Below are 26,575 nucleotides of genomic sequence, written 5' to 3'. Positions count from 1 at the left end.
TGTACACTATCAATCCTTTTCATTTTCACCAATTTACTTTATTCTTCTTATTTTTTGAGACGGAGTCTCGCTCTGTCGCCCAGGCTGGAGTGCAGTGGCACAATTTCGGCTCACTGCAACTCCGCCTCACGGGTTCAAACGATTCTCCTGTCTCAGCCTCCTGACTAGCTGGGATTACAGCCACAAGATGCCACGCCAGGCTCATATTTTGTATTTTAGTAGAGACGGGATTTCACCATGTTGCCTAGGCTGGGTTACACCGTGTTGCCCAAGGTGGTCTCGCGCTTCTGAACTCAGGCAATCCACCTGCCTCAGCTTCCCCAAGTCCTGGGATTACAGGCGTGAGCCACCGTGCCCAGCCCATTTTCACCAATTTCGTGGGCAAAAATGATACCTCATTCTTTTAATTTTCATTTTGCTGATTATATATTACTAAATTAGAGCTTTTTTTAATTTTTATTTTATTATTATTATTTTTTGAGATGGAGTCTTGCTCTGTCGCCCAGGCTGGAGTGCAGTAGCACGATTTCGACTCACTGCAACCTCTGCCTCCCCTGTGCAAGCCATTCTCTTACCTCATCCTCAGCCTCCTAAGTAGCTGGGATTACAGGCATGTGCCACCATACCTGGCTAATTTTTTGTATTTTTAGTAGAGACGGAGTTTCATCATGTTGGCCAGGATAGTCTCAAACTCCTGACCTCAAGTGATCTGCCCGCCTCGGCCTCCCAAAGTGCTGGGATTAGAGGCGTGAGCCACTGCGCCTGGCCTAGAGCTTATTTTTATAAATTCATTCCTCAATATCCATGAAGAATTGGTTCCAGGACCCACACAGATACCAAAATTTATGAATGCGTAAGTCCTTATATATAAAATGCTGTATTTGTTGCATATAACCTACATACATCCTCCTGAATCCTTCAAATCATCTTTAGATTACTTATAATAAAATGTAAATACTATGTAAATGGCTTTTATATACTAGTTAAAAATTGTATTTCTTATTGTATTGTTTTATTGTTTTATTTATTTATTTATTTATTTAGAGACGGAGTCTCGCTCTGTCGCCCAGGCTGGAGTACAGTGGTGCGATCTCAGCTCACTGCAATCTCCGCCTCCCGGGTTCACGCCATTCTCCTGCCTCAGCCTCCTGAGTAGCAGGGACTACAGGTGCCTGCCACCACTCCTGGCTAGTTCGTTTTTTTTTGTATTTTTAGTAGAGACGGGGTTTCACCATGTTAGGTTTTTTTCTGAATATTTTAAAACCTCGGTTGATTGAATCCATGTATGGATGAAATCTCAGATGTGAAACCCATGGATATGGACATGGATATAGAGAGTCAGCTGTACCGTATATGCATTCATCATTTATATATCCTCTCTTCTGAGTTGCTGGTTAATATCTCTTGTTCATTTTTTCTCTAGATTTTTAAAATTAATAACCTATAGGAACTGTTATAGCAGTGAGATCTTAATCTTTTGTGTATTGTATGTTTTAAACATATTTTTTCCTAATCTGTTGTTCTTGTTTTTCAATTTTATTTTTAGTCTCTTTTGCCATATATAAATGTAAAATTATGTTGCTTAATCTGTAAATCTTTTTTTCTCTGCAGCTTCTGGATTTTTGATTTCCAAAACCAAGATTTAAATAAAGGCATTCTTTTTATTTACTTCCATTATTATTATTATTATTTATTTATTTATTTTTTTTTTGAGACACAGTTTTACTCTGTCACCTAGGCTGAAATGCAGTGGCACAATCTTGGCTCACTGCAACCTCTGCCTCCCAGGTTTAAGCGATTCGCCTGCCTCAGCCTCAGGAGTAGCTAGGATTGCAGGCGCCCGCCATCACGGCCAGCTAATTTTTGTATTTTTAGTAGAGAGGAGGTTTCACTATATTGCCCAGGCTGGTCTTGAACTCCTGACCTCAAGTGATCCACCTCCCTCGGGCTCTCAAAGTGCTGAGATTACAGGTGTGAGCCACCGCATCCAGCCTACTTCCAGTATTTTACAGTTTTGTTTTCCATGTTTACAATTTTTTCCCTCAAAAAGAAACTTTTTTTGTGTGGAAGATTTCAAACATACGAAAGTAGAGAAAACAGTATAATTAATCGCCATATATATCCATTACCTAACCAACAACTATGAACTCATTCCCAATCTCGTTTCGTCTGTACCTCCCTGCCCGACTCCTATATTAATTTGAAGCAAATCCCAGGCATATTATTTCATTTGTAAATGTTTTAGTATGTTTCTCTAAAAGATAAAGATGCTTTGAATAAAAACCATATACCATTACTGTACCTAAAAATGCCTAAAATGCCTTTTTGTCACATACAAAATCCACATATCTATGTCATTCTACTTTTTAACTTTATATTTTGTTTCTTTGCTATTTTGTTTCTTTTGTCAAAAATTAAAAAGGAAAGAAAATGTTGGAGCTACAGTACTCCATCTCTGCTCCTCCTCTCCCTCGATATGAGTTTACGGAGTAAAAAGTGAAGGGCTCCCCTAACCAATCCATTGCTTTTCTCAGAGGCAAATTAGTACTGATAATGTAAGTTTCCTTTCAGATTTTATACTGAACATTTACACACACACATATTTTTGCCAAAATTGGAGGGAATGTTTAAGATGGTTTTTGGTAAAACAGAGACCATAAACCACCATCTTAAAGTTAGTAGTTTACACACACACATAAGCAACCTATTCTTTCGCTATTTATTTATTTATTTTATTTTTCGAGACAGAGTCTGACTCTGTCACCCAGGCCGGAGTGCAGTGGTGAGCTCGGCTCACTGCAGCCTCCGCCTCCTGGGTTCAAGTGATTCTCCTGTCTCAGCCTCCCAAGTAGCTGGAATTACAGGTGCCCGCCACCACACCATGCTAATTTTTTGTATTTTTAGTAGAGATGGGGTTTCACCATGTTGGCCAGGCTGGTTTTGAACTTCTGACTTCAAGTGAATCCTCCCACTTTGGCCTCCCAAAGTGCTGAAATTGCAGGCATGAGTCACTGTGCCCAGCCTATTTATTTATTTTTTTAAATTTTACTAATTCATTTATTTATTTATTACTATGATGAAATGTACATAACAAAATTTACCATTGCAATCATTTTCATGTGTACAATTCAGTGGTATTAAGTACATTCACATTGTTATGCAACTATCACCATCTATTACCAGAACTTTTTCACCATCCCAAACTGAAACTCTGTCCCTATTAAACAATGACTCCTGGCCAGGCATGGTGGCTCACGCCTGTAATCCCAGCACTTTGGGAGGCTGAGGTGGGTGGATCACGAGGTCAGGAGTTTGAGACCAGCCTGGCCAATATGGTGAAACCCCGTTTCTACTAAAAATACAAAAATTAGCCAGGCGTGGTCGTGTGTACCTGTAGTCCCAGCTACTTGGGAGGCTGAGGCAGAAGAATCACTTGAACCCGGGAAGCGGAGGTTGCAGTGAGCTAAGATTGTGCCACTGACTGGGTGACAGAGCAAGACTCTGTCTAAAAAAAAAAAAAAGAAAATAAAAGAGGTTTAATTGACTTACAGTTCTGGAGGGCTCAGGAGGCCTCAGGAAATTTACAATCATGGCAGAAGGGAAAGCAAACACGTCCTTTTTCACATGGCAGCATGAGAGAGAGGAATGAGCAAAAAGGGGAAAAGTCCCTTATAAAACCATCAGATCTTGTGAGACCTCACTCACTATCATGAGAACAGCAGCATGCGGGTAACCACCACCCTCATGATTCAATTACCTCCCACCAGGTCCCTCCCACAACATGTGGGGATTATGGGAACTATAATTCAAGATGAGATTTGGGTCAGGACACAGCCAAACCATACCATTCCACCCTGGCCCCTCCCAAATCTCATGTCCTCACATTCCAAAACACAATCATGCCCTTCCAACAGTCCCCCAAAGTCTTAACTCATTCCAGCATTAACTCCAAGTCCAAAGTCTCATCTGAGACAAGGCAAGTCCCTTTCACCTATGAGCCTGTAAAATGAAAAGCAAGTTAGTTACCTCCTAGATACAATGGGGGTGCAGGCATTGGGTAAATACACCCATTCCAGATAGGAGAAATTGGCCAAAACAAAGGGGCTACAGACCCCATGCAAGTCCAAAATCCACTGGGGTGGTCAAATTTTAAAGCTCTGAAATGATGTCCTTTGACTCCATGTCTCACATCCAGGTCATGCTGATGCAAGAGGCAGGCTCCATAGCCTTGGGCAGCTCTGCCCCTGTAGCTTTGCAGGGTACAACTCCCCTCCTGGCTGCTTTTACAGGCTGCCATTGAGTGTCTGCAGCTTTTCGAGTTGCACAGTGCAAGCTGTCAGTGGACCTACTATGCTGGGGTATGGAGGATGGTAGCCCTCATCTCACAACTCCACCAGGCAGTGTCCCAGTGGGGACTCTGTGTAGGGGCTCTGACCCCACCTTTCCCTTCTGTACTGCCCTAACATAGGTTCTCCATGAGGACTTCACTCCTGCAGCAGACTTCTGCCTGGACATTCAGACATTTCCATATATCCTCTGAAATATAGGCAAAGGTTCCCAAACCTCAGTTCCTGTTTTCTGCGCACCTGTAGGACCAACACCATGTGGAAGCTACCAAGGCTTGGGTCTTACACTCTCTGAAGCAATGACCAGAGCTGTACCTTGGCCCCTTTTAGCCCTGGCTGGAGCTGAAGCAGCTGGGATGCAAGGCACTGTGTCCTGAGGCTGCATAGAGCAGGCGACCCTGGGCCCAGGCTAGGAAACCATTTTTCCCTTCCAAGCCTTGGGCCTATGATGGGAGGGGCTGTCTTGAAGAGTTCTGACAGGACCTGGAGACATTTTCCCCATTGTCTTGGCAATTAACATTTGGCTCCTCGTTACTTATGCAAATTTCTGCAGCCTGCTTGAATTTCTCCTCAGAAAATGTGTTTTTCTTTCCTATCACATCATCAGGCTGCAAATTTTCCAAGCTTTTATGCTCTGCTTCCCTTTCAAACCTAAGTTCCAATTCCAAACCATTTCTCTCAAGTTCAAAGTTCCACAGATCTCTAGGGCAGGGGCAAAATACTGCCAGTCTCTTTGCTAAAGCATAACAAAAGTCACCTTTTTTCCCAACAAGTTCCTCATCTCCATTTGAGACCACCTCAACCTGGACTTCATTGTCCCTATCACTATCAGCATTTTGGTCAAAGCCATTCAACAAGTCTGTAGGAAGTTCCAAACTTTCCCACATCTTCCTGTCTTCTGAGCCCTCCGAGTCTTTAGGAAGTTCCAAAATTTCCCACATTTTCCTTTCTTCTTATGAGCCCTCCAAGCTATTCCAACCTCTGCCCATTATCCAGTTCCAAAGTCACTTGCACATTTTCGGATATCCTTATAGCAGCACCCCAGTCTACCAGTAACAATTTACTGCATTAGTCCGCTCTCACACTGCTAATAAAGACATACCTGAGACTGGGTAATTTATAAAGAAAAGAGGTTTAACTGACTCACAGTACTGCAGGGCTGGGGAGGCCTCAGAAACTTACAATCATGGTGGAAGGGAAAGCAAACACGTCCTTCTTCACATGGCAGCAGGAGAGAGAAGAATGAGCAACAGGGGGAAAAGCCCCTTATAAAACCATCAAATCTTGTGAGAACTCACTCACTATCATGAGAATAGCAGCATGGGGGTAACTGCCCACATGATTCAATTACCTCCCACTGGGTCCCTCCCATGATAGGTGGGGATTATGGGAAGTGAAATTCAAGCTGAGATTTAGGTGGGGACACAGCCAAATCATATCAGTATGTGTTTATATATTTTCTATCTAAATTTTATATCCTCAAAATGATTTATTTATACAATTTAATAGGAATATTTGTTATGAGCTGAATGTTTGTGTCCCCCCCAAAATTCATATGTTGAAATCCTAACCCCCAAGGTGATGGTATTAGGAGGTAGTGCACTTATAAGAGAGACCTGGGAGATACCCCTCACCCATTCCACCATGTGAAGACACAGCAGGAAGGCAGTCATCTGTAAATCAGGATGCATGTTCCCACTAGACACCAAATCTGCTGGTACCTTGATCTTGGACTTCCCAGCATCTGGAACTGTAAGAAATAAATTTATGTTATTTGTAAGCTACCCAGTCTATGGTATTTTGTTACAGCAGCCCCAATGGACTAAGACAAAGTTTTTATGTGAAGCTATTTATAATGTAATCAGGAATTGCTGCATAGCAAGATATAGCTCTGCTTCTAGTGGTACTTACATTACAAACTCATTGAGCAAATGGGATCTGAGAACCAAGTCTCGCTTTATCTCCTGTAACATCCAATGCAGTGCCTTGCACTTGGTAGGTATTCTTAAATATGTGCTTAGCTTATGAAAGAAAGGCAATTTTCACAAAGAAAATGGCTTTTTAAAGTAGACTGCTTTCTGTAGGGTTTTTTGATCTAGAGTTTGGTTGAGATCTTATTTTCCCAACTAGTTTTCATAGAATATGAGTGAAATAAACATGTCATTAATATCCTTTTTCTTACCACTTAAGTGACTTAGGTTTAAAAAAAAAAAAAGCAAAAGGGGCTGGGCATTGTGGCTCACTCCTGCAATCCCAGTAATCCCAGCATTTTGGGAGGCTGAGGTGGGTAGATCACCTGAGGTCAGGAGTTCAAGACCAGCTTGGCCAACATGGTGAAACCCCGTCTCTACTAAAAATACAAAAATTAGCCAGGCGTGGTGGCAGGTGCCTGTAATCCCAGCTACTCGGAAGGCTGAGGCAGGAGAATTGCTTGAATCCGGGAGGTGGAGGTTGCAATGAGCCAAGATCACACCACTGCTCTCCAGCCTGAGTCACAGAGTAAGACTAAGTCTCAAAAAAAAAAAAAAAAAAAAAGAGGAAAAGAAAAGATTTTGGAAATAAAAAAAAAAATTTGAAATGTGTATTTTCTTGACTATAGAAGTTAGAGATTCACAACATTGAAGGAAAACATTTTACTTCTTTGTCCAAAACATATAATCATTAAATTTATAATGATTTAGAATAATATAATGCACACACTGTTTTTTATATATAGGCATATTTTCCTAGCTAACCTAAACCATGAGAAAGACGCCGTTCTGTCACTAGGTAGCTATGTGACCTTGAGCAAACTCTTTTTTTTTTTCTTTTTTTCCCTGAGATGGAGTCTCGTTCTGTTGCCCAGGATGGAGTGCAGTGGCGTGATCTTGGCTCACTGCAACCTCTGCCTCCCAGATTCAAGCCATTCTCCTGCCTCAGCCTCCCAAGTAGCTGGGATTACAGGCATGTGCCACCATGCTCAGCTAATTTTTGTATTTTTAGTAGAGATGGGGTTTCACCATGTTGGCCAGGCTGGTCTCGAACTCCTGACCTTGTGATCCACTCGCCTCAGCCTCCCAAAGTGCTAGGATTACAGACATGTGCCACCACACCTGGCTGAGTATCTTAGCCTTGGCTTCCTCATCTGTAAAATGGGAGTATTTCTATGGTCTCATCCAGCTGCAAGTAAAGCCAAAGTAATGTTTTATGGCAAAATCGGATATCAAATATTGATAGAGAAGATGAGGTCTCCAGAGTTGAAAAGGTATTTACAGTTTACACATCAATAAATATGCACATGCTATTTTCGTGTTCAGATGGAAGTTAGCCACCAAAGTAACTTCCTAAGCAAAGTGGTGAGATCTAGGACCAGAGGGCCTGCTTTCCTTCCATTTTTCCCTATTTTTCTATCAAAGTTATATGTGCATGTAGTTTAAACTGTCAATTACTTCATAATAAAACTACAAAACTAGAAGTTTTGTTATGAAAAACTACCTTCACCTTTTATATGGTTATTTTGGTGCTTATCTCTCTGTCTCTAGATCAGAGCTGTCTAATACAAATAGAATGCAAGCCACGTATATAATTAAAAACTTTGTAATAGCCACATTAAAAAGTAAAAGAAAATATGAACTAAATTTTAGCAATACATTTTATAAAACTCAATTTACCAAAACATTATCATTTTAGCATGTAATCAATATAATCATTTAGATATTTTACATTTTTTGGTACCAAGTCTTTAAAATCTGCTGTGTATTTTACACTTAGAGCACATTTCAAGTTAGATGTTAAATTTTCATTGGCAATACTTGATCTATATTTAGATTTCATGAAATTTACAATTGAAAAAGTAGATTCACATACCCAAGTTGTTCCAAATATTCTTAAATTTTTCCAATAACTGGATTGAATATCAATTTTTAAATTTAAATTAGGCTAAGTTAAATTCAGCTAAATTACATTTAAATAAAAAATTCAGTTCTTCATCCCATATTTCAAGTGCTCAATAACCATAGATGGTTAGTGGCTACTGTGTTGGACAGACCAGCTCTAGATAACATGTTTGCATCGCTATTTCTTTGCTTTTTATTGAAATATAGACAATTGTCTTTCTTTTGTTTTTTTGAGAAGGAGTCTTGCTCTGTCGCTCAGGCTAGAGTGCAGTGGTGCCATCTCAGCCCACTGCAACCTCCGCCTCCCAGGTTCAAGCAATTCTTCTGCCTCAGTCTCCTGAGTAGCTGGGATTACAGGCTCCCACCACCACGCCCAGCTAATTTTTGTATTTTTAGTAGAGACGGGGTTTCACCATTTTGGCCAGGCTGGTCTTGAACTCCTGGCATCAGGTGATCCACCCACCTCGGCCTCCCAAAGTGCTGGGATTACAGGTATGAGCCACTGCACTCGGCCTAACAGTTGTCTTTCTACTATGTAAGATGAAGAAGCTGGGCCAGGCGTGGTGGCTCACGCCTGTAATCTCAGCACTTTGGGAGGCTAAGGCACTCGGACCACGAAGTTAGGAGTTTAAGACCAGCCTGGCCAACACAGTGAAACCCCGTCTGTACTAAAAATACAAAAATTAGTTGAGCATGGTGGTGCGTGCCTGTAATCCCAGCTACTTGGGAGGCTGAGGCAGAATTGCTTGAACCAGGACCCGGGAGGCAGAGGTTGCAGTGAGCCAAGATCAAGCCACTGCACTCCAGCCTGGGCTACAAAGTGAGACTCGTCTCAAAAAAAAAAAAAAAAAAAAAAAAAAAAAAAAAAAAAGATGAGGAAGCTGGGAGAATCAAATGCATGGGATTAGATCCCCCTCTTGGTGCTATAATCAGATTATTATGTTTAAATAACTTGATAATAATATTTTTTTTTCTATAAGAAAATAGGGGCCGGGTGCAATGACTCACACCTGTAATCCCAGCACTTTGGGAGGCCGAGGCAGGCAGATCACTTGAGATCAGAAGTTTGAGACCAGCCTGGCCAACATGGCGAAATCCCATTTCTACTAAAAATACAAAAATTAGTTGGGCGTGGTGGCACATGCCTGTAATTCCAGCTACTCAAGAGGCTGAGACAGGAGAATCACTTGAACCTGGCAGGTGGAGGTTGCAGTGAGCTGAGATTGCGCCATTGCACTCCAGCCTGGGCAAGAGGAGCGAAACTCCATCTCAGGAAACAAACAAACAAAAAAATAGCATTGGAAAATATTTTAATATTCAGCTTAATTTGATAACCAAATTTATGCAAAATGCTATGTAAGTATGCAGAAGCAAAAGGGCTTGGAACGAAGCATGGCAGATTGTATTTTCCAAAGAAGGCCATACAATATCTACCGTCCCACCTACTCTTCTCAGAACATGATCTTGACACTCTTCCTGTCAAGAGGTGTGGCCTATGTCCCATCCCCTAGAAACTGTAGGAGTTGGAGTTCCTTATTTGCTGTGTTTAAAACTTTGTTAGTGTCTAAAACATTCTGAGGCAGGAGAAGAGGGCCTGGAGACAGGGATCCTAAGGACTTACTAGAACTAAATTAAATGGAAAAGCCCCAACCTTCTAATCCCAAGTAAACAACTTTGCAACTCTTCTTCAGCTTTGGCAGGAAATATCCTCTTCATTTGCATAGGGTGTACACCAAGTAAATAACTTTGTGACTTCACTTAGCCTCTTCACCTACAGAGGCTGTATACCAAGTAACCAGTGGAAATCTCTAGAGGGCATTCAAACTTCAGAAAATTCTGTAACCGCACCCTTGAGCCCCTTCTCAGGCCTGCTCCTGCCCTGTGAAGTGTGCTTTCGTTTTAAAAAAAATCTCTGCTTTTGTTGCTTCATTCTTTCCTTGCTTTGTTTGTGCGTTTTGTCCAATTCTTTGTTCAAGATGCCAAAAACCTGGACATCATCCAGAGGTAACAATTCCACCATAAAAGTGGGCTTTTATGACAGTTTTGACCAGTTAGAGCAATAGTGACACTGTGAGACTTCCAAGGCTGAGTCATGAAAGGTGATGCAGCTCCCAGCTGTTTTGTTGCAATAGCTTCTCTTGAAGCTGTTCGTAGCTAGTAAACAGTCTGACTGCCCTGAGGCTGCCATGCTGTGAGGAAGCCAAAGCAGTCCACTTGGAGAGGCTATAGGGCAAGATGCTGAGCCTACCGGAAGAGACTGACTCTGAGCAGCACAGCTGCTCCAGCACCCTGCTCCCTGCCATTCCAGCACCTGCCACCATCTGACTGCAACCCAATAAAAGACCTCGAACTGGACTCCCAGATGAGCCCTTCCCAGAATCCTGACCCACAGAAACTATGCGAGATAATAAAATGGTTGTTGTTGTTCTAAGTCTCTAAGTTTGGGGTGATATGTTATGCAACAATAGTAACCACAGCACAAGGTGTTATTTGTTTCTCTGTGACATTTTGGTACCCCTTCTCTGGAACTCAGTTTCTGCTCTGTCGCCCAGGCTGTAGTGCAGTGGTATGATCACAGTCCACTGCAACCTTGAACTCGTAGGCTCAAGCGATCCTCTTGCCTGAGCCTCCCGAATAGCTGGGATTACATGCATGCACCACCATGCCCGGCTAACTTTTTTATTTTTAGTAGAGACAGGGTCTCACTATGTTGTCCAGGCTGGCCTTGAACTCCTGGGCTCAAATGATCCTCCCATCTTGGCCTCCCAAAGTGCTGGGATTACATGTGTGAGTCACTGCGCCCAGCCTGGAACTCAAGTTTCTTGATTTGAGTGATGTCTAAGGTCCCCTGCAGAGCGAACATTCTTTTATTACATCCTCTTTATGCCTCAGTTTAACACTTGTGCAATAAGATTCTGCTAGCATCCAATTGAGTCTTGTTCAGTTTCAAAACAATTTTATCAACATGATTTAAAAATCCTATATCATTATTATACTTTACATTTGCAAAGCATTTTTAACTTTTCAAAACTCCTTTATATTCATTATTTCATCTAATCTTCCCAACAGACCTATGAAGTAAGCAGAGTAGGTACTAATGAATGAGAAATTGAAAAATAAGATTACATGTAGACCAGATTCTTGAATTACAGACTAGGGGAATTGGAAGGATCCTCAATGGTAATTCCTTTTGAAAGATAAGGAAACTGAGAAATGGAGATTTTAAACATCTTGACCACATTCAATAGGTAATCAAAAATTGAAATGAAAACTAAAGTCTTTTGGATGGGCGTGGTGGCTCACACCTGCAATCCCAGCACTTTAGGAGGCTGAGGCAGGAGGATCGCTTGAGCCCAGGAGTTCAAGACCAGCCTGCACGACATAATGAGACTTCATCTCTACAAAAAAACAAAAACAAAGTCTTCTGATCTTGGCTTAACTCTTTAGAATCTCATTCAATTTTGCTTTAGATTAATGCCCTGATTATGTCCAAATTTATTCACCCTGAGACATGCTAAGTTGTATGGTGCTTGACAGAAGCATGCTGTTCTTATGTTAATCAAAAATTCTCTCTTTCTTATTCCTTATTTCCTGTCTTTAAAACTTTGTTAGTGTCTAAAACATTCCACCAAAGTGTTTCATTTCAGTGTTAACTCAGACACAAGTGATGATAATTATGTTCCAAAGTTTAGAAAATTATGCACAAATTATCAATTAAGCAAATGCTTCAACAGTTATATGCCTCATCAAGAGAAATTATGCAAACTCTCGGAGAATGACAATTTTACACAAGATGTTTTTATTTATTACATTTCCTAAATTGTTGTGGATAATTTCCAATAACTTTATCAAAATATTACACCATTTACATTCCAGATGAAATTTTGAGATCAGAAATTTTTCTCAAATGTGTTGTATATATGAAACCCCTATGCCAACCTTCGACATAGATGTGAAATATGAAAAGTTTGTCAAATTCAATGTCTCTTAAACTGTACTCATTATATTTCCTATAAATCTGCTTCCCCCTCAGTGATCATCATGTTGAATAACACTATCATTAGGTGCCCACTCACCTGAATTAGAAACTTTGTAATTCATTTTAGTATCTCCTTCTTCCTTGCACCCTCATTCTCCACCATATATCTAATATGTCACCAAGTCCCATTGACTCTGTGAGATAGCTCCTGAATCTGTCCTCACCATTTCCATTCTAATATAAGTTCATATTCAGGCAGCAGTAAAGCAATATGATGGTTATAAGAAGTTGGATATAAGTGCTTAAAACACAGTGCTCTTGAATTTGTGTGGGGTCTTTGCTCCATTCCATTCGGTTTAATAAAACAAAACTGGCCGGGCGCGGTGGCTCACGCCTGTAATCACAGCACTTTGGGAGGCCGAGGCGGGCGGGTCACGAGGTCAGGAGATCCAGACCATCCTGGCAAACACGGTGAAACCCCGTCTCTACTAAAAATACAAAAAAAAATTAGCCGGGCGTGGTGGCGGGCGCCTGTAGTCCCAGCTTCTCGGGAGGCTGAGGCAGGAGAACGGCGGGAACCTGGGAGGCGGAGCTTGCAGTGAACGGAGATCGCGCCACTGCACTCCAGCCTGGGCGACAGAGCGAGACTCCGTCTCAAAAAAAAACAAAAAAAAAACAAAAAAACCCCCAAAAAAACCCCAAAACTTACTGAGCACCTACTATATGCTAGATAATCTGCTACGTTCTGGAGGGTACCAAGATAACTATGAAACAAGGTTCAGGCCCTTAAAGAGACAGATACTGAGAAAATAATTACAATATAGTGAAAGGCAGGATAGAACAGTGTCCATGATGAAAATGTAATTTATCGAGAAAGAGTTTTCAAGGAGGTGGCCTCAGAGTATTTTTGAAGATTTGGAAGCAGACCAGTGCTGGAAGTTTGTTGTAGACAAAAGAACAACTTGCGAAAAGTTATGGAATTGACGTCCTGGTAAGACAGTGCATGATATACCCTCTCCTGTCTAAATTCAGAATATCTATAAATATAATATAAAAGCAAAACAGGAAAAACTTATAGACAAACTTAAAAGTAGGATGAGCAGGCTGGGCGCGGTGGCTCATGCCTGTAATCCCAGCATTTTGGGAGGCCAAGGCGGGCAGATCACCTGAGGTCAGGAGTTTGAGACCAGCCTGGTCAACATGGTGAAACCCTATTTCTACTAAAAATACGAAAATTAGCTGGGTGCGGTGGCTCACACCTGTAATAAAATCCCAGCACTTTGGGAGGCCGAGGCAGGCGGATCATGAGGTTAGGAGTTCGAGACCAGCATGACCAATATGATGAAACCCAGTCTCTACTAAAAATACAAAAATTAGCCAGGCGTGATGGTGCATGCCTGTAGTTCCAGGTTCTCGGGGGGCTGAAGCAGAAGAATCGCTTGAACCCCGGAGGCAGAGGTTGCAGTGAGCCGAGATCCCGCCATTGCACTCCAGCCTGGGCGACAAGAGTGAAACTCCATCTCAAAAAATAAAAATAAAAATAAAAAGTAAGATAAGCAACTGCTTAGATAGAAATGGAACAGAGATAGGAAAGGATGGGGACCTAAAGCCTCAAGTTTGGGATGCCCTGGATCTGGAAGCTGCTGGTGATTAGGCAGGATAAAGGGAGTTAAACAGAATCCATGCAAGGACAGTGATCGGGGTCTCTGATTAAGGTCAGTGGTTGGAATGGCACCGCTTCACCTAGTAAAGAGGCTGAGGAGGAGAAAAGCTATTGTCAATCTATGGCTTTTAGGAAACTATGCATGTAGGAAGGTGGGAGGACACAGATACAGCCTTGGCACTTAGAAGTGAATCAAATCATCCGCTGGATACCATCTGAAAAACCCTAGATATGCTGTCATAAAGCCTGATTTTGAACTGGAGTCCCTGGGGGTGGGGTGAAGGCAATGTCAAAATGCTAGAGAGGATGTGAAAAAGATAGAGGAAGATGCAGACCCACCCATGCATCATTCAAAAGAGCCTACAAGTCAAAATGCCAAAAACACATTAAAAAAATCTAAGGCCAAGAAAGATAAACTATAATTCAATAACCTAATAATAAATTCACTGCTGGCAATAACTTATGGAATAGTATGTCAAAGATTTAAAAATACATATATTAGGATGTTCAAAGAGAAGAATTATAGAATAATTTTTATTCAAAAGAGAGTGGAATTATAAATAAAAAATTAACAGAAAAGAAATAAGCATAGGTGGATATGAAAAAGCATCAATTTCTTAAAATATTATATATATACACGATGGAGTACTACTCAGCCATAAAAAAGAATGAAATCCTGTCGTTTGCAGCAACATGAATGGAACTAGAGGTCATTATGTTAAGTGAAATAAACCAGGAACAGAAAGTTAAACACTGCGTGGTCTCATTCATATGTGGAAGCTAAAAAAAAAAAAAGTTGATCTCATAGAAGTAAAAAGTAGAACAGAGGATAGTAAAGGTTGGGAACAGTAGAAGGAAGAGGGGATAGGGAGAGATTTGTGAAAGGATACAAAATTACAGCTAGATAGGAGGAATTAGTTCTAGTTTTCCATAGCACTGTACTGTGACTCTAGTTAGCAATAATATATAGTTTCAAATAGCTAGAAGGAGGATACTGAATGTTCTCAATAAAAGAAGTGATAAATGTTTGAGATGATGGATATGCTAACTACCATGGTCTGTTCATTATATGTATCAAAACATCACTATGTATTTCATAAATATGTACAATTATTATGCGTCAATTTAAAAATATATTTAAAAGTTAAAAAGAAAAATATCTGCAATAGTGTGATCAGGAAAAAGTGGTTATTTGGATAGCTGGACTCCATTTTGTAGAAAATAAGAATACTAATCATTGAAAAAATGTATGGAAGGATATACAGCAAAATTTTAAAGGATGTTATTTTTGACTAATGAGATTGTGGGAAATTTTCTTTCGGACAATACTTTCTAATTATTTGATTATGTATGGCTATGATAATAAAATGAATGAATAAAATATAAAATAACATGTTTTTTAAAAAAAGTAGATGCCAGCCGGATGCAGTGGCTCATGCCTGTAATCCTAACACTTTGGGACGCTGAGGTGGGCAGATTGCTTGAGTCCAGGGGTTCAAGACCAGCCCAGGCAACATGGCGAAAAGCCATCTATACTAAAAATACAAAAAATTACAGGCACGCGGCTGTAGTCCCAGCGGCTTGGGGGGCTGAGGTGGCAGAATCACCTGAGCCTAGGAGGTCAAGGTTGCAGTGAGCCAAGATTGCACCACTGCATTCCAGTTTGGGTGACAAAGTGAGACCCTGTCTCAAAAAAAAAAAAAAGAAAGAAAGAAAAGAAAAAGTAGATGCCAATTCTATTTCAAAGAAAATTGTATGGAAACTATAACGCTACCAAAACAGAGGTAAAGAAGCAAGAAGAGACAGTGTAGTAAAAAGTTCTGCATTCTAAATATGCTTTGCTATTAACAGTAAAAATTATACTTGTAAATATTAAATTGGAAAAAAGAAAAATAATAAATTATGCATTTATAAATAAAAAATATAATTGAAAAATTTAAAGAATAATAGATGAGATAAACTCTAGACCAGACAGAGTTAAAGGGACAATTTTGTGGCTGGGCGCAGTGGCTCACGCCTGTAATTCCAGCCCTTTGGGAAGCCTAGGCGGCCGGATCACGAGGTCAGGAGTTCGAGACCAGCCTGGCCAACATGGTGAAACCCCATCTCTACTAAAAATACAAAAATTAGCTGGGTGTGGTGGCCGGCGCCTGTAATCCCAGCTACTTGGGAGGTGGAGGCAGGAGAATTGCTTGAACCCGGGAGTGGAGGTTGTGGTGAGCTGAGATCATGCCACTGCACTCCAGCCTGGGCGATAGAGCGAGAATCCATCTCAAAAAAAAGAAAAACACACAAAGGACAATTTTGTGAATTAAAAGGTAGCTCCATAAGTGCCAACCACTCTGATGGAAAAAAAAAAAAAGATAGTCCCAATCAATCCCCCTAAAACAGAGCATAAAGCGAAAAAAGATTAGAAACAAATAAGAGGCCAGGCATGGCGTCTCATGACTGTAATCTCAGCATTTTGGGGGGCCAAGGAGGGTGGATTGCCTGAGCTCAGGAGTTCGAGACCAGACTGGGCAACGTGGCGAAATCCCGTTTCTATAAAAAATATATATATATATATATTTATTTTTAAAAACTGGCCAGGCACAGTGGCTCACGCCTGTAATCCCAGCACTTTGGGAAGCTGAGGTGGGCGGATCACCTGAGGTCCAGAGTTTGAGACCAGCCTGACCAACATGGTAAAATCCCGTCTCTACTAAAAATATAAAAATTTGTTGGATGTGGTGGTAGGCGCCTGTAATCCCAGCTATTTGGGAGGCTGAGGCAGGAGAATCGCTTGAACCTGGGAGGCAGAGGTTGCAGTGAGCTGAGATTGCACTCCAGCCTGGGGGACAGAGTGAGACTCCGACTCAAAAAAATAGATAAATAATAAAAAATAAATAAATAACCAAGCAAATATGAAAGGGGTAGTTAAGAGATATGAAAGATAAATAAGCCTGGTGCCGTGGCTCACGCCTGTAATTCCAGCACTTTGGGAGGCCAAGGCGGGCAGATCATGAGGTCAGGAGTTCGAGACCAGCCTGGCCAACATGGTGAAACCCTGTCTTTACTAAAAATACAAAGCATTAGCTGGGTGTGGTGGCATGTGCCTGTAGGCACAGCTACTTGGGAAGCTGAGGCAGAAGAATCACTTGAACCCAGGAGGCAGAGGTTGCAGTGAGCTGAGATCACACCACTGCACTCTAGCCTGGGTGACAGAGCGAGACTCCCTCTCAAAAAAAAAAAAAAAGAAAGAAAGATAAAATAAATAGAAGAGAAGCACTATTTCAAGATGTAATAACTTATAATTTTTCAATATTAAAGACATGAGTCCTTAGATGAATATCAAACAGCATAAAAGAATCTACAGGCCAGGTGCAGCGGCTCACACCTGTAATCCCAGCACGTTGGGAGGCTGAGGTGGGCAGATCACCTGAGGTCAGGAGTTTGAGACCAGCCTGGTCAACATGGTGAAACCCTGTCTCTACTAAAAATATGAAAAATTTGGCAGGGCGTGGTGGCTCACGCCTGTAATCCCAGCACTTTGGGAGGCCGAGGCAGGAGGATCACAAGGTCAGGAGATCGAGACCATCCTGGCTAACACGGTGAAACCCTGTCTCTACTAAAAATAGAAAAATTAGCCGGGTGTGATGGTGGGCGCCTGTAGTCCCAGCTACTCAGGAGGCTGAGTCAGGAGAATAGTGTGAACCCGGGAGGCAGAGCTTGCAGTGAGCCAAGATTGTGCCACTGCACTCCAGCCTGGGTGACAGAGCCAGACTCTGTCTCAAAAAAAAAAAGAAAAGAAAAGAAAAGAAAAATTAGCCAGGTGTGGTGGCAGATGCCTGTAATCCCAGCTACTCAGGAGGCTGAGGCAGGAGAATTGCTTCAACCCAGGAGATGGAGGTTGAAGTGAGCTGAGATTGTGCCATGGCACTCCAGCCTGGGCCACAGAGTGAGACTCTATCTCAAAAAAACCAAAAAACAAAACAAAACAAAACACCAAAAACATACACACACACACACACACACACACACACACACACACACACACACACACACACACACAGAGCTAGATACATTAAAGTGAAATTGCCAAGAATAAATAATCTAAAAGTTTATCATAGCCGCCAAAAAATTGCTTTCGAAGGTACAACAATTGATCTAATAGCAGATTCCTCATGACCTCGATAGACAATGGAGTAATACTGGAGGAAAATGCAACCTAGACATTTATGCCCTGCTAAAATATCATTTTTTAAATGGTGACAAAATAAGGACTTTTTCATATGTACATGCTTGGAGACTTTGTCAGCCATAGACTTTCATGGAGAGATTTTTTTGTTTTTTTTTAATGAGATAGAGTCTTGCTTTGTTGTCTAGGCTGGAGTGCAGTGGAACAATCTTGACTCACTGCAACCTCCACCTCCTGTGGGAGGCTGAAGTGATCCTCCCACGTGGCTGGGAATATAGGTGCGCCCCTCCATGCCCAGTTACTTTTTAAAAATTATTTGTAAAGATAGGGTTTCATTATGTTGCCCAGGCTGGTCTCGAACTCCTGGGCTCAAGTGATCTTCCTGCTTCGGCCTCCCAAAGTGCTAAGATTATAGGCATGAGCCACTGCATCTGACCTAAAAGAATTATTAAAGGGGCTGTGTGCGGTGGCTCATGCCTGTAATCCCAGCACTTTGGGAGGCCGAGGCGGCTGGATCACGAGGTCAGGAGTTTAAGATTAACTTGGCCAATATGGTAAAACCTTGTGTCTACTAAAAATACAAAAATTAGCTGTGCATGGTGGCTGACGCCTGTAATCCCAGCTACTCTGGAGGCTGAGGCAGGAGAATAGCTTGAACCTGGGAGGTGGAGGTTGCAGGGAGCAGAGATTGTGCCACTGCACTCCAGCCTGGGCAACACAGCAAGACTCCTTCTCAAAACAAACAAACAAAAAAGAATTATTAAAGGATGTACTTCAGCAAGAACAAAAGGGAGCTCAAAAAGAAAAAGCAATTAAAAAAAAAAAGTGAGCCCAGAGACGAGGTGTGGTATATAACAGCAGTGAGAACAGAAATTGACAAAATATGTCAGAAAATTTAATACCTGTTGACTAGTACCTTAAAAAGAAAACAAATTGGGCTGGGCGTGGTGGCTCACACATATAATCTCAGCACTTTGGGAGGCCAAGGTGGGCGGATCACGAGGTCAGGAGTTCAAGACCAGTCTGGCCAACATAGTGAAACTCTGTCTCTACTAAAAATACAAAATTAGCCAGGTGTGGCGGCGATGCCTGTAATCCCAGCTACTTGGGAGGCTGAGGGAGGAGAATTGCTTGAACCTGGGAGGCAGAGGTTGCAGTGAGCCGAGATCTCGCCATTGCACTCCTCTAGCCTGCGAAACAAGAGCGAGACTTCATCTCAAAAATAAATAAATATTTACTTAAGAAAGTAAATATTGGGGCCAGGCGCAGTGGCTCATGCCTGTAAAGAAAATAACTTGTACTAAAAAAATAATAGTATGAGTATACATGTGCAGTGTTGGTTTGCACATGTACCCTAGAACTTAAAGTATATATATATGAAAAAGAATATATTTTTTAAAAAGCAAAATAATAATAGTAGTATGAGTAATATTTACTAAAAATATTTACTTAAAAAAGTAAATATTGGGGCTGGGCGTGGTGGCTCACACCTGCAATCCCAGCACTTTGAGAGGCTGAGGCAGGCAGATCTCCTGAGGTAAGGAGTTCGAGACCAACCTGGTGAACACAGTGAAATCCCATCCCTACTAAAAATACAAAAATTAGCTGGACGTGGTGGTGCATGCCTGTAATCCCAGCTACTTGGGAGGCTGAGGCAGGAGAATCGCTTGAACCCGGGAGGTGGAGGTTGCAGTGAACCAAGATGGTGCCACTGCACTCCAGACTGCGTGACAGAGCAAGACTCTGTCTCAAAAAAATAAATAGGTTAATAAATAATTTAAACAATTAAAAAGTAAAAACATAAAAAATTAGCCTGGTGTGGTGGCTCATGCCTATAGTCCCAGCTACTCGGGAGACCGTGGCAGGAGAATTGCTTGAACCCAGGAGGCAGTCATTTCAGTGAGATGAAATTCCATCACTGCACTCCAGCCTAGGCAGTAGAGGGAGACTCCATCTAAAATAACTAACTAACTAACTAACTAACTAACTAAATAAATAAATATTGGGGAGAAAGAAGTTATTCAATAGATTGTTAAGGAGAGCTAAGATCTGTGTTATGTTCAGGAGGGAATAAAAATACTAATAAGTTTAAATGTTGCTACAAAAATATTTAGTTAAATATGGATAGGATGAGCATGGTGGCTCACACCTGTAATCCCTGCACTTTGGGAGGCTGAGGCGGGAAGATCACAAGGTCAGGAGTTTGAGACCAGCCTGGCCAATATGGTGAAACCCCATCTCTACTAAAAATACAAGAAGTAGCCGGGCATTGTGGCGTGCGCCTGTAGTCCCAACTACTTGGGAGGCTGAGGTGGGGGAATTGCTTGAACGAGGAAGAAGGAGGTTGCAGTGAGCCGAGATAGCGTCATTGCACTCCAGCCTGGGAGACAGAGCAAAAAAGATGTAAACATTAAGGATAATCACAAAAATTATAGAAATTTAATCTATATAAAGTAGCAGAGAAAGAAGAAACAAGAGAAAAAGGATTGATTGTGAACAGAACGCAATAGTAAGAAGATAAAATTGGTAATCATCAGAAACGTTTACAGATGAACCCAACAAATGGCGAAGACTATCAGATCAAGTAAATAAAACAAAATCCAGCTACACACAGCTTATAAAAGTCACAGTTAAACAAAGCAACATAGAAAATTTAAAAATAAGGAGATGACATTGCTTCAATAACTCTTATTCAACTAACATCATAGGTTCAAACTGACAGAATTACAAGAAGAAACTTATAATCCGTAATTATATTGTGAGAATTTAACAAAACTGGTTATTTTTATTGAGAGATTACACAAACTAGAAAATAGTAAGAATATAAAAAATAAATATACAGAGGCTGGGCGCGGTGGCTCACTCCTGTAATCCCAACACTTTGGAAGGCCAAGGTGGGTGGATCACCTGTGGTCAGGAGTTTGAGACCAGCCTGATCAACATGGAGAAACATACATAATTAGCCAGGCATGGTGGCGCATGCCTGTAATCCCAGCTACTCAGGAAGCTGAGACAGGAGAATAGCTTGAACCCGGGAGGCGGAGGTTATGGTGAGCCAAGATTGTGTTACTGCACTCCAGTCTGGGCAACAAGAGCAAAACTCCGTCTCAATCAATCAATCCATAAGGCATACGGGTTGAATATAGAATTTAGAAGTTTTGTAAAACACAACCAACAAACTTGAGCAAATATTTAATGTAAAACTTTATGCCTAAGAAATGGAGAATACACATTATTTTTAATACCAAGCCCATTGTATGAGACTAGTATAACATACCAAAGCCAGACAAGGATGATATGGAAAAATAAAATTATAAACCAATTTTATTTATGAACAGTGATATAAAAATCCTAAGTAAACTCAAATCTAACAATGTATAGAAATAATAATAATAATTAGTGACCAAGTAAGTTTACCAAAGGAATGCAAAGAAAACATCAGAAAATCTATTAACGTAATGCATTACATTACATAATGTAATGCAAAATAACAGATTAAAAAAAAATCAGCCTGGGCAACATAGTGAAACCCCATCTCTACAACAAAAAATATATAAAAATTTAGCCAGGCGTGGTAGTGCGCACCTGTAGTCCCAGCTATTCAGGAGGATGAGGTGGGAGGATGGCTTGAGCCCAGGAGTTTGAAGCTGCAGTGAGCTATGACTGTGCCACTGCACTCCAGCCTGGGTGACAGAGACTCTGTCAAAAAAAAAAAAAAAAAAATCCCCAAAACAAACAGAAAACAAAACAAAACAAAACAAACAAACAAAAAGCCCTCAAAAACGTATCAGTCCAGTAGATGCAGAAAATAAAATTTCAAAATTAATTCATTTAGTTTCAACTGCATCTGTCATGTTTAATTTTCTTAAACGATCTGGAACAGCAATACTGGTAAAATGTTGATAATTATTGAAACTGGGTGGTGGAGATTCATTACAGTATTCTATCTACTTTTGTGTATGTTCAAAATTGTCCATAATAAAAAGTTAAAAAGATACTCAGAAGTTAAAACATAATCTAAAGCAATGAAAGCACAATGGTAGGTGGGTATATGGATGTTTGAGATATTATTCTTTGTACTTTTTATATTTGAAATATTTCACAATTTAAAAGCAATTAACACGAAAGAAAAGTCACAGAATCTTCCAAAACAAGATTTCTTTTTTATTTTTTTGAGACACGGACTCACTCTGCCTGCCCAGGCTAGAGTGCAGTGGCAGGATCTCAGCTCACTGCAACCTCTGCCTCCTGGGTTCAAACAATTCTCCTGCCTCAGCCTCCTGAGTAGCTGGGATTACAGGCATGCACTACCATGCCCAGCTAATTTTTGTATTTTTTGGTAGAGATGGGGTTTCACCATATTGGCCAGTCTGGTCTCCAATTCCTGACCTCAAGTGGTCTGTCCACCTCAACCTCCCAAAATGCTAGGATTACAGGTGTGAGCCTTCGTGCCCAGCCCAAAACAAGATTTCTTTGGGTCTATAAATTATTTGGTCTGGGGTCAGAAAATGGGTAAATAGGCTGGGTGAGGTGGCTCATGCCTGTAATCCCAGCACTTTGGGAGGCCGAGGAGGGTGGATTACCTGAGGTTGGGAGTTCGAGACCAGCCTGACCAACATGGACAAACCTCGTCTCTACTGAAAATACAAAATTAGCCGAGCGTGGTGGTGCATGCCTGTAATCCCAGCTACTAGGGAGGCTGAGGCAGGAGAATCGCTTGAACCTGGGAGGTGGAGGTTGTGGTGGTGAGTTGAGATTGCACCATTGCACTCCAACTTGGGCAACAAGAGCGAAACACCGTCTCAAAAACAAGCAAAACAAACAAACAAAACAACAACAAAAAAACAAGGGTAAATAATCCTGGAGAGGTAGGAAGGGAGAAGATCTTTAAGGGTTTTTTGTAGCATGATAATAAAATTAGATTTCCTGCCGTGGGAAATTGAGAGCGATCAAAGGATTGAGAAAAAGAAGCTACACGTAGTATATTGTAAAAATAATAATAAACAAAAACAGCAATATATATTTCATAATTATGTAGCACCTTATGTAGCAGGCTTTTGTTATAGGTACTTTACACATACTGACTCAATACTCAAAACAACCTTTTTCTTTTTTGAGACAGAGTCTTGCTCTGTTGCCCAGGCTGGAGTACAGTGGCACAGTCTCGGCTTATTGCAACCTCTGCCTCCCGGGTTCAGGTGATTCTCCTGCCTCAGCCTCCTGAGTAGCTGGGATTATAGGCACACACCACCATGTATTTTTGTATTTTTAGTAGAGACAGGGTTTCACTATGTTGGCCAGGCTGGTCTTGAACTCCTAACTTCAGGTGATCCACCTGCCTTGGCCTCCCAAAGTGCTGGGATTACAGGCATGAGTCACCCTGCCCAGCTTCACAACAACCTTTTGATCTACTTCTACACTAAGCCTCATTTTACAGTTGAGAAAATGAAGGCACAGAGAGATTAAATAACTTGCCAAAATCATACAACTGGTAACAACCTTCAAACAGTGATGCAGACAAGGAGTTTGTCTCTAAGTCTATGCTCTAGTCTTGTGCTATCCAATATGGTAGTCACTAGCCTTATTTAAATTTATTGTTGGGTCTGGTGTCTCATGCCTGTAATCCCAGCACTTTGGGAAGTTGAGGCAGGAGGATCACTTGAGCCCAGGAGTTCAAGACCAGTCTGGGCAACATAGTGAGACTGCTGTCTCTACAAAAAATAAAAATGCTAGCTGGGTGTGGTGGCAGGAGCCTGTAGTCCCAGCTAGCTACTTGGGGAGGCTGAGGTGGGTGGACTGCTTGAGCCCAGGAGGTTGAGGCTGCAGTGAGCTATGATTGTGCCACTGCACTCCAGCCTGGACAACAAAGCGAGATCCTGTACCTAAATGAATAAATAAAATTAGCTGGGTGTGGTGGTGCACACCTGTAGTCTCAGCTACTTGGGAGGCTGAGGTGGGAGGATCGCTTAACCCCAGGAAGTTGAGGCTGTAGTGAGCTGTGATCATGCCACTGCACTCCAGCCTGAGTGACAGAGTAAGACCTTGTCTCAAATTAATTAATTAAATTTAAAAAATTTTAAATTTGTTAAAGTTAAATAATATGAAATATTCAGTATCTAAGTTGCAGTAGCCAGATTTCAAGTACTTGATACCCACATATAGCTAATGGCTATTGGACTGTACTGCTTTGGTTTTATTATTACAATTATTTCTTTCTTTCTTTTTTTTTTTTTTTGAGACGGAGTCTTACTCTGTCATCTAGCTGGAGTGCAGTGGTGTGATCTCAGCTCACTGCAACCTCCACCTCCCGGGTTCAAGCAATTCTCCTGCCTCAGTCTCCTTGAGTAGTTGGGATTACAGGTGCGTGCCACCATGCCCAGCTAATTTTTTGTATTTTTAGTACTAATGTTTTGTATTTTTAGTACAGGTGTGAGCCATCGAGCCCGGCCTACAATTATTTCTTTATATCAGACTTTTTTCTTCTAGATGCCCTAAATATATATATATTTTTGCATTAATCAAAATAGAGTTTCGCAACCTCAGTACTGTTGATATTTTGGGTTGGATAATTATTTATTGTGAAAGACTGTCCTGTGCATTGTAAGATGTTGGGCAACATCCCTGGCCTCTACGCACTAGACACCAGGAGCATCCTTCCACCCCAACTTGTGACAGCCAATGTCTTCCGACATTGCTAAATGTCCCTGAGGGTGGGAGTGGGGAGCAAAATCTTTCTTGGTTGAGAACCACCAATCAAAACAATAACTCACTGTCATAGATGAAATTCATAGTTCAATTTAGTCTAAAATTTACACAGACACTTTTTATTTTGATTCTTTCTTTCTTTCTTTTTTTTTTTTTTTTTTTGAGACAGAGTCTCGGCTCTGTCGCCCAGGCTGAAGTGCAGTGGCACAATCTCAGCTCACTGCAAGCTCTGCCTCCAGGGTTCATGCCATTCTCCTGCCTCAGCCTCCCGAGTAGCTGGGACTACAGGCGCCCGCCACCACGCCCAGCTAATTTTTTTTGTATTTTTAGTAGAGACGGGGTTTCACTGTGTTAGCCAGGATGGTCTCGATCTCCTGACCTTGTGATCCACCCACCTTGGCCTCCCAAAGTGCTGTAATTACAGGTGTGAGCCACCGCGCCCGGCAGACACTTTATTTTCTGAATTAATATTTTACATCTACTTCAATTCTTACAAGCATGTCCACAGAAACCTATCTCAAGGAGGTCCCGATGATGTACACAATATTAGTGAATAAAAATTAGACATTCTTTTTTTCGAGACAGGGTTTCTCTCACTTTGTCCCCCAGTCTGGAATGCAGTGGCACGATCTCAGCTCACTGCAGCTTCAACCTCCCAGGCTCAAGAGATCTTCCGACCTCAGCCCCCCAGGCAGCTGGGACTACAGGTGCGTGCCACCACTCCCAGCTAATGTTTTTGTGTTTTTTGTAGAGATGGGGTTTCACCATGTTGCCAGGCTGGTCTCGAAATCCTGAGCTCAAGCGATCCGCCTACCTCGGTCTCCTCACGCCTGTAATCCCAGCACTTTGGGAGACCGACGCAAGAGGATCACTTGAGCCCAGGAGTTGGAGGCCCCCATTTGACTTTTCTCTGTTTTGTTATCATGCTGGTTGTACCATTTCAATGACTCTGTCATCCATGTCTGCATCCCTGCTCCACTGCCATGGGCCTCCTTTGAGGCCTCACACGTTAGATCATACCAGTCCCAAAAAGCAGGTTGCAACTCCTTTTGATGACCTACCTTCTCCTTAGAGATCGTCAGGATGAGTCTTATCTCTGTGAACCTCAGCCACTAGCAGAGATTCTGCTGTAGACGCTATAGCTCACTGCAGCCTGGAACTCCTGAGCTCAAGTGATACTCCCACCTCAGCCTTCTGAATAGCTAGGACTACAGGTGTGAGCCACCATGCCTGGATGACTTTAAAATTTTCATTAGAGGCCGGGTGTAGTGGCTCACACCTGTAATCCCAGCACATTGGGAGGCCGAGGCAAGCTGATCATGAGGTCAGGAGTTTGAGACCAGCCTGACCAACATGGTGAAACCCTGTCTCTACTAAAAATACAAAAATTAGTTGGGCAAGGTGGCATGCGCCTGTAATCCCAGCTACTCTGGAGGCTGAGGCAGGAGAATTGCTTGAACCCAGGAGGTGGAGGTTGCAGTGAGCCAAGAATATGCCACTGCACTCCAGCTTGAGACAGAGGGAGACTCCGTCTCAAAAAAAAAAAAAAAAAAAAAATTTCAGTAGAGATGGGGTTTTGCCATGTTGCATGTTGCCCATGCTGGTCTCAAACTCCTGGGCTCGAGATCCTCCTGCCTCAGGCTTCCAAAGTGCTGTGATTACAGGCATGAGCCATCTGCAACCCTTTAGAGAAAGGAGTGCAAGCGCTTTCTCTTCCCCACCCCTCTCACCACTGGGTTTGATGATGGGTTATATGGACTCCTCACCCTTTCTTGCTGCTTACAGAGCATTTGACTTCTCCTGTGCCTTCAAAACCCTAGATCTTTGCAA

The sequence above is a fragment of the Macaca fascicularis genome, chromosome X (assembly GCF_037993035.2).
Source record: "Macaca fascicularis isolate 582-1 chromosome X, T2T-MFA8v1.1".
NCBI classification, from domain to species: Eukaryota; Metazoa; Chordata; class Mammalia; order Primates; family Cercopithecidae; genus Macaca; species Macaca fascicularis.
Note: the sequence above shows the minus strand (reverse complement) of the source record.